Consider the following 7,685-nt stretch of genomic DNA (forward strand, 5'->3'; position numbering starts at 1 on the left):
GAAGGAGTGGAACCAAATATTCAAATTATTGAAAGAGAGAAATTATGAGCCAAGAATACTATATCCAGCAAACATATCGTTTAGTTATGAAGGAGGAATAAAGACCTTTCCAGACATACGGAAGCTGAGGGAATTTTCTAATACACGACCTGCACTACAAGAAATACTAAAGGAGGCTATTCGACCACCATCAACAGGGACAATTTCTGGCAACCAAAACATAAAAAGGGGGAGAGTAAAGGCCTGAACCGGAATATGGGAATGGAGAAAGTAAGCGTGCTGAAGAGAATGGAATACTCTAAATATCAAACTTTCTTTTACATAAACTTAAGGGTAACCACTCAAAAAAAAATCGAGAACTGAAATACATACTGTAATAAAAGAAGAAACAGAGGAAAACATCATAGTGTACCACCCCACAGAAATAATAGACAACAACAAAAAGGCAAAGAAACAATGGAGACACAGCCTTACCAGAAAACTAAAGATAGAATGACAGGAAATCCTCACATATCAATAATCACCCTAAGTGTAAGTGGACTGAACTCACCAATAAAAAGGCACATAGTAGCAGATTGGATCAAAAAACTAAACCCAAGCATATGCTGTCTCCAAGAAACACATCTCAGCTACGAGGACAAGCATAGATTCAAAGTGAAAGCGTGGAAATTGACACTCCAAGCAAATGGTACCCAGAGAAAATCAGGTGTAGCCATAATGATATCAGATGAAACAGACTTCAGTGTAAAACAGATAACAAGAGACAAACACGGACATTTCATAATGGTAAAGGGGACTATACAACAAGAAGACATAACAGTCATCAATATTTATGCCCCCAAACAGGAAGCACCAAAATATACCAAGCAACTACTAACAGAACTAAAGGGAGAAATTGACCAAAACACAATTATACTAGGGGCCTTAAATACATCATTGACAACTATGGATAGACATTCCAAACAGAAAATAAATAACGAAATAGCAGCCCTAAATGACACATTTGATGAAATGGACATAATTGACACATATAGAGCACTTCATCCTAAAGCATCAGACTATACATTCTTTTCTAGTGTACATGGAACATTCTCAAGGATAGACCATATATTGGGACATAAAATCAGCCTCAGCAAATTTAAGAAGATTGAAATCATACCAAGCATATTCTCTGATCACAAGGCTTTGAAATTGGATATCAACTGCAAAAAGAAAGCAGAAAAAAACACCAATACATGGAGATTAAACAACATACTTTTAAAGAACGACTGGGTCAAAGAAGAAATTAGAAGAAACATCAAAAGATACATAGAAACAAATGAAAATGAAAATACATCATACCAAAATTTTTGGGATGCAGCGAAAGCAGTTTTCAGAGAGAAATTTATATCATTACAGGCCTATCTCAAGAAACAAGAAAAATCCCAAATAAACAACTTCACGTTACACCTTAAAGAACTAGAAAAAGAAGAACAAGTGAAACCCAAGGTCAGCAGAAGAAAGGAAATAACAAAAATCAGAGCAGAACTAAATGAAATGGAGAACAAAAAGACAATAGAAGAAATTAATGTGACAAAGAGCTGGTTCTTTGAAAAGATTAACAAAATTGACAAACCCTTGGCTAGACTCACTAAGATAAAAAGAGAGAAGACACTAATTAACAAAATCAGAAATGAAAAAGGGGAAGTTATCACGGACACCACAGAAATACAAAGGATCATCCAAGAATACTATGAAGGACCATATGCCCCCAAATTCAATAACCTAGAAGAATGGACAAGTTCTTAGAAACATATAGCCTTCCAAGGCTGAACCATGAAGAACTGGAAAATCTAAACAGACCGATCACCAGTCATGAAATTGAATCAGTCATCCAAAACCTTCCCAAAAGCAAAAGTCCGGGACCAGATGGCTTCGCTAGTGAATTCTACCAAACCTTCAAAGAGGATCTAATACCAATCCTGCTCAAACTCTTCCAAAAAATTGAGGAAGAGACAGTACTCCCTAACTCATTTTATGAGGCCAACATTACCCTGATACCAAAAGCTGGTAAGGACAACACAAAAAGAGAAAACTACAGACCAATATCTCTGATGGATACAGATGCAAAAATCCTAAACAAAATTCTAGCAAATCGAATACAACAATGCATTAAAAAGATTATTCATCACGACCAAGTGGGGTTCATCCCCGGGGCACAAGGATGGTTCAACATCCGCAAATCCATCAATGTGATACATCACATAAACAAAATAAAGGACAAAAATCATATGATTATATCAATTGATGCAGAAAAAGCATTTGACAAGATACCACATCCATTTATGATTAAAACACTTAATAAAATAGGTATAGAAGGAAAATACCTTAACATAATAAAGGCCATATATGACAAGCCCTCAGCTAACCTCATAATTAATGGTGAAAAACTGAAGCCCTTTGCTCTACGTTCAGGAACACGACAGGGCTGTCCCCTATCACCTCTGCTTTTCAACATAGTGTTGGAAGTCCTTGCCAGAGCAATCAGCCAAGAGAAAGAAATAAAAGGCATCCAAATTGGGAATGAAGAAGTTAAATTATCACTCTTTGCAGATGACATGATGCTATATGTAGAAAACCCTAAAGACTCCACCAAAAAGCTATTAGAAACAATCAACGAATACAGTAAAGTTGCTGGCTACAATATCAACGTACCAAAGTCCATTGCATTCCTATATACTAACAATGAAATCTCAGAAAAAGAAAGACAAAAAACAATTCCTTTTGCAATTGCAGCAAAAAGAATAAAATACCTAGGAATAAACCTAACCAAGAATGTAAAGGACCTATATGCTGAAAACTATAAGACATTTTTGAAAGAAATTGAAGAATACACAAAGAAATGGAAAGACATTCCGTGCTCATGGGTTGGAAGAATCAACATAGTTAAAATGGCCATATTACCCAAAGCAATATACAGATTTAATGCAATCTCCATCAAAATCCCAATGGCATTTTTTAAAGAAATAGAACAAAAAATCATCAGATTTGTTTGGAACCACATAAGACCCCGAACAGCCAAAGCAGTGTTAAGAAAAAAGAACAATACTGGAGGTATCACACTCCCTGACTTTAGCTTGTACTACAGGGCTACAATAATCAAAACAGCATGGTATTGGCAGAAAAACAGACACATAGACCAATGGAATACAATTCAGAACCCAGAAATAAAACCACATAAATATGGACAGATAATTTTTGACAAAGAAGCTAAAGACATGCAATGGAGGAAAGACAGCCTCTTCAATAAATGGTGCTGGGAGAATTGGATAGCCACGTGCAAAAAAAGAAACTGGACTGCTATCTGTCACCATGTACCAAAATTAATTCAAAATGGATCAAAGACTTAAGCATAAGACCTGACACAATAAACTGCATAGAAGAAAACATAGGTACTAAATTTATGGACCTTGGGTTCAAAGAGCATTTTATGAATTTGACTCCACAGGCAATGGAAGTAAAAGCTAAAATAAACGAATGGGACTATATGAAACTTAAAAGCTTCTACACAGCAAAAGAAACCATCGACAAAATAAAGAGGCAACCAACTGAATGGGAGAAGATTTCTGCAAACGGTGCCTCCGATAAGGGGCTAATATCCAAAATATACAAGGAAGTCATGCAAGTCAACAACAAAAAAACAAACAACCCAATTGAAAAATGGGCTGACGGCCTTGAAGAGACATTTCTCCAAAGAGGACATACAAAGGGCAATTTGACATATGAAAAAGTGCTCAACATCACTAATCATCAGAGAAATGCAAATAAAAACCACAATGAGATATCACCTCACCCCAGGCAGAATGACTATCATCAACGAGACAAATAGTAACAAGTGTTGGAGAGGCTGTGGAGAAAAAGGAACCCTCATACACTGTTGGTGGGAATGCAGACTGGTGCAGCCGCTACGGAAGGCAGTGTGGAGGTTCCTCAAAAAATTACGAATAGAATTACCATATGACCCAGCAATCCCTCTCCTTGGTATCTACCCCAAAAAATCTGAAAACATATATACATAAAGATATGTGTGCTCTAATGTTCATTGCAGCTTTGTTTTCGGTGGCCAAGACGTGGAAACAACAAAAATGTCCATATTGGAGATTGTTGGGCAGTCGGTGACGACAGGATGGCCACGGGGTTTAAAAAATAGATGGGGAGAGATAAGCGCTAATTCTTATTAATAGAATATGGAATGTGTGCCCATTCTACAATGACAATGAATACTTGGGCCCATGGTCTGATTGAGGGTCTTTGTTTCTATTTACTGTTCTATTTTTCATTGTAAAAGTTATATGCATTAAGAACATTAAAGCCTTCTTGAATGGGACAGTGTGCACAACACAAGAGTCACCTTTGGAGCACACGCAGAGGAGAAGGAGGACGTGGTGCGAGTCAAATATAAAGGACACATACTACATAAGATAACCCAGCAAGAACTAAGAACTCTAGGGGATCTACCTAATATATCAAAATAAACACAGAGAGTCAGCCAGAATGGGGAAACAAAGATACACTTCCCAAATAAAAGAACAGAAGAAACCTCCACAACTGAAACCAAATGTAGCAGAGGTAACCAACCTTTCAGAGACAGAGTTCAGAACACTGGTGATAAGAATGTTTAAGGAGCTTAGGGAAGACATAAAGAAGGATGTAGAAATCATAACGAACAACCAGTTAGAACTAAAGAACACAATTACCGAAATTAAGAACTCACTTGAAGGAATTACCAGCAGATTAGATGAAGCAGAGGATCGAATCAGCGACTTAGAAGACAAGGTAGCAGAGATCACCCAAACGGAACAACAGAAAGAAAAAAGAATAAAAAACAATGAGGATGGCTTAAGAGACCTCTGGGATAACATCAAGCGCAACAACATGCGCATCATAGGAATACCAGAAGGTGAAGAGAGGAAGCAAGGGATTGAGAACATATTTGAAGTAATAATGTATGAAAACTTCCCCAACCTGATGAAGGAAACCAACATACAAGTCCAGGAAGTGCAGAGAGTTCCAACCAGGATTAACCCAAACAGGTCCACACCAAGACACATTATACTTAAAATGGCAAAGCTTAAAGACAAAGAGAGAATCCTAAAAGCTGCAAGAGAAAGACAGAGGGTTACATACAAGGGAACGGCCATAAGACTATCAAATGACTTTTCTACAGAAACATTGAAGGCCAGGAGGGAGTGGCAGGAGATACTCAAAGTGATGGAAAACAAAGGCCTACAACCTAGATTGCTTTATCCAGCAAGGCTATCATTTAAAGTTGATGGAGAGATAAAGAGCTTTCCAGAAAACAATAAGCTAAAGGAATTTATTACCACCAAGCCAGCATTGCAAGAAATACTAAAAGGACTTCTGTAAATAGAAGAAAGATCAAAACAACCTAACTACAAATTTAAAAATGGCAAAAACTATGTACCTATCAATAATCACTTTAAATGTAAATGGATTAAATGCTCCAATCAAGAGACGTAGGGTGGCTGACTGGATAAGAAAGCAAGACCCTTGTATATGCTGTATACAAGAGACTCACCTCAGAACAAAAGACACACACAGGCTGAAAGTGAAGGGTTGGAGTAAGATATTTCATGGAAATGGAAACGAGAAAAAAGCTGGAGTTGCAATACTTATATCTGACAAAATAGACTTTAAAATGAAGAACATATTAAAAGATAAAGATGGGCACTATATAATAATAAAGGGATCGATCCGACAAGAGGACATAACCCTAGTAAACATCTATGCACCCAACATAGGAGCACCTAAATATATAAAACAGGTACTGACTGACATAAGGACAGAGATCAACAGTAACACTATCATAGTAGGGGACTTCAGCACACCTCTGACAACAAGGGACAGGTCTTCCAGAGAGAAAATCAATATGGAAACAACAGCCTTAATTGATACATTGGGCCACTTGGATTTAATCGATATTTTCAGAACATTTCACCCCAATGCTGCAAAATACACGTTTTTCTCAAGCGAACATGGAACATTTTCCAAGATAGACCATATGTTAGGCCACAAAACAAGTCTTGATAAATTTAAGAAAATTGAAATCATACCAATTGTCTTCTCTGATCACAATGCTATGAAATTAGAAATGAACTACAGGAAAAAAACTGGAAGACACACCAATTCATGGAGGCTGAATAACTTATTATTAAATAATGAATGGGTCAAGCAGGAGATCAAGGAAGAAATCAAAAGATATCTCGAGACAAACGAAAATGAAAACACGACGACCCAAAATCTATGGGATGCCGCGAAAGCAGTCCTAATAGGGAAATTCATAGCTTTGCAGGCCTACCTGAAGAAACAAGAAACATCACTAATCAACAGTTTATCTTCACACTTAATGGATTTGGAAAAAGAACAGCAAAATAAGCCCAAAGGAGCATAAGGAAGGAGATAATAAAATCAGAGAGGAAATAAATGAAATAGAAACCAGAAAAGCAATACAAAAGATCAATGAATCCAAGAGTTGGTTCTTAGAGAAGCTAAACAAAATCGACAAACCTTTAGCCAGACTCATTAAAAAAAAGAGAGAGAGGACCCAAATTAATAAAATCAGAAATGAAAGAGGAGAAGTGACAACGGACACTGCAGAAATACAAAGAGTTTTAAGAAGTTACTATGCGCAACTCTATGCCAACAAATTTGACAATCTGGAAGAAATGGACAATTTTCTAGAAGCATACAACCTTCCAAGGCTAACTCAAGAAGAAACAGAAAACCTGAATAGACTGATTACCACCACGGAAATTGAATCAGTAATCAACAATCTCCCAACAAACAAAAGCCCTGGACCAGATGGCTTTACAGGTGAATTTTACAAAACGTTCAAAAAAGAATTATCACCTATTCTCCTCAAGCTCTTCCAAAAAACCCAGAAGGAAGGAAGACTCCCAAACACTTTTTACGAAGCCACTATCACCCTGATCCCAAAATCAGACAAAGACACAACAAAAAAAGAAAACTACAGGCCGATATCTCTAATGAACATAGATGCAAAAATCCTCAACAAAATATTAGCGAACAGAATTCAGCAATACATTAAAAAGATCATACACCATGATCGAGTGGGATTCATCCCTGGTATGCAAGGGTGGTTCAACATCCGCAAATCAATTAATGTGATACACCACATTAACAAAATGAAAAATAAAAATCACATGATCATATCAATAGATGTAGAAAAAGCATTTGATAAAATCCAACAGCCATTTATGATAAAAACCCTTAAGAAAGTGGGAATAGAGGGATCATATCTCAACATAATAAAGGCCATATATGACAAACCCACAGCTAACATCATACTCAATGTTGAAAAGCTAAAACCATTCCCCCTAAGATCAGGAACAAGGCAAATTTGCCCACTATCTCCGCTTCTATTCAACATAGTGCTGGAAATTCTAGCCACAGCAATCAGACAAGAAAAAGAAATAAAAGGCATCCAAATTGGTAAGGAGGATGTAAAATTATCATTGTATGCAGATGATATGATACTATATATACAGAACCCTAAAGACTCCACCAAGAAGCTATTAAAGCTGATAGATGAATTTAGTAAAGTAGCAGGATACAAAATTAATATTCAGAAATCAGTTGCATTTGTATATACCAATAATAAAGCA

Source organism: Rhinolophus ferrumequinum, chromosome X (genome assembly GCF_004115265.2).
Source record: "Rhinolophus ferrumequinum isolate MPI-CBG mRhiFer1 chromosome X, mRhiFer1_v1.p, whole genome shotgun sequence".
In the NCBI taxonomy this organism is placed as follows: domain Eukaryota; kingdom Metazoa; phylum Chordata; class Mammalia; order Chiroptera; family Rhinolophidae; genus Rhinolophus; species Rhinolophus ferrumequinum.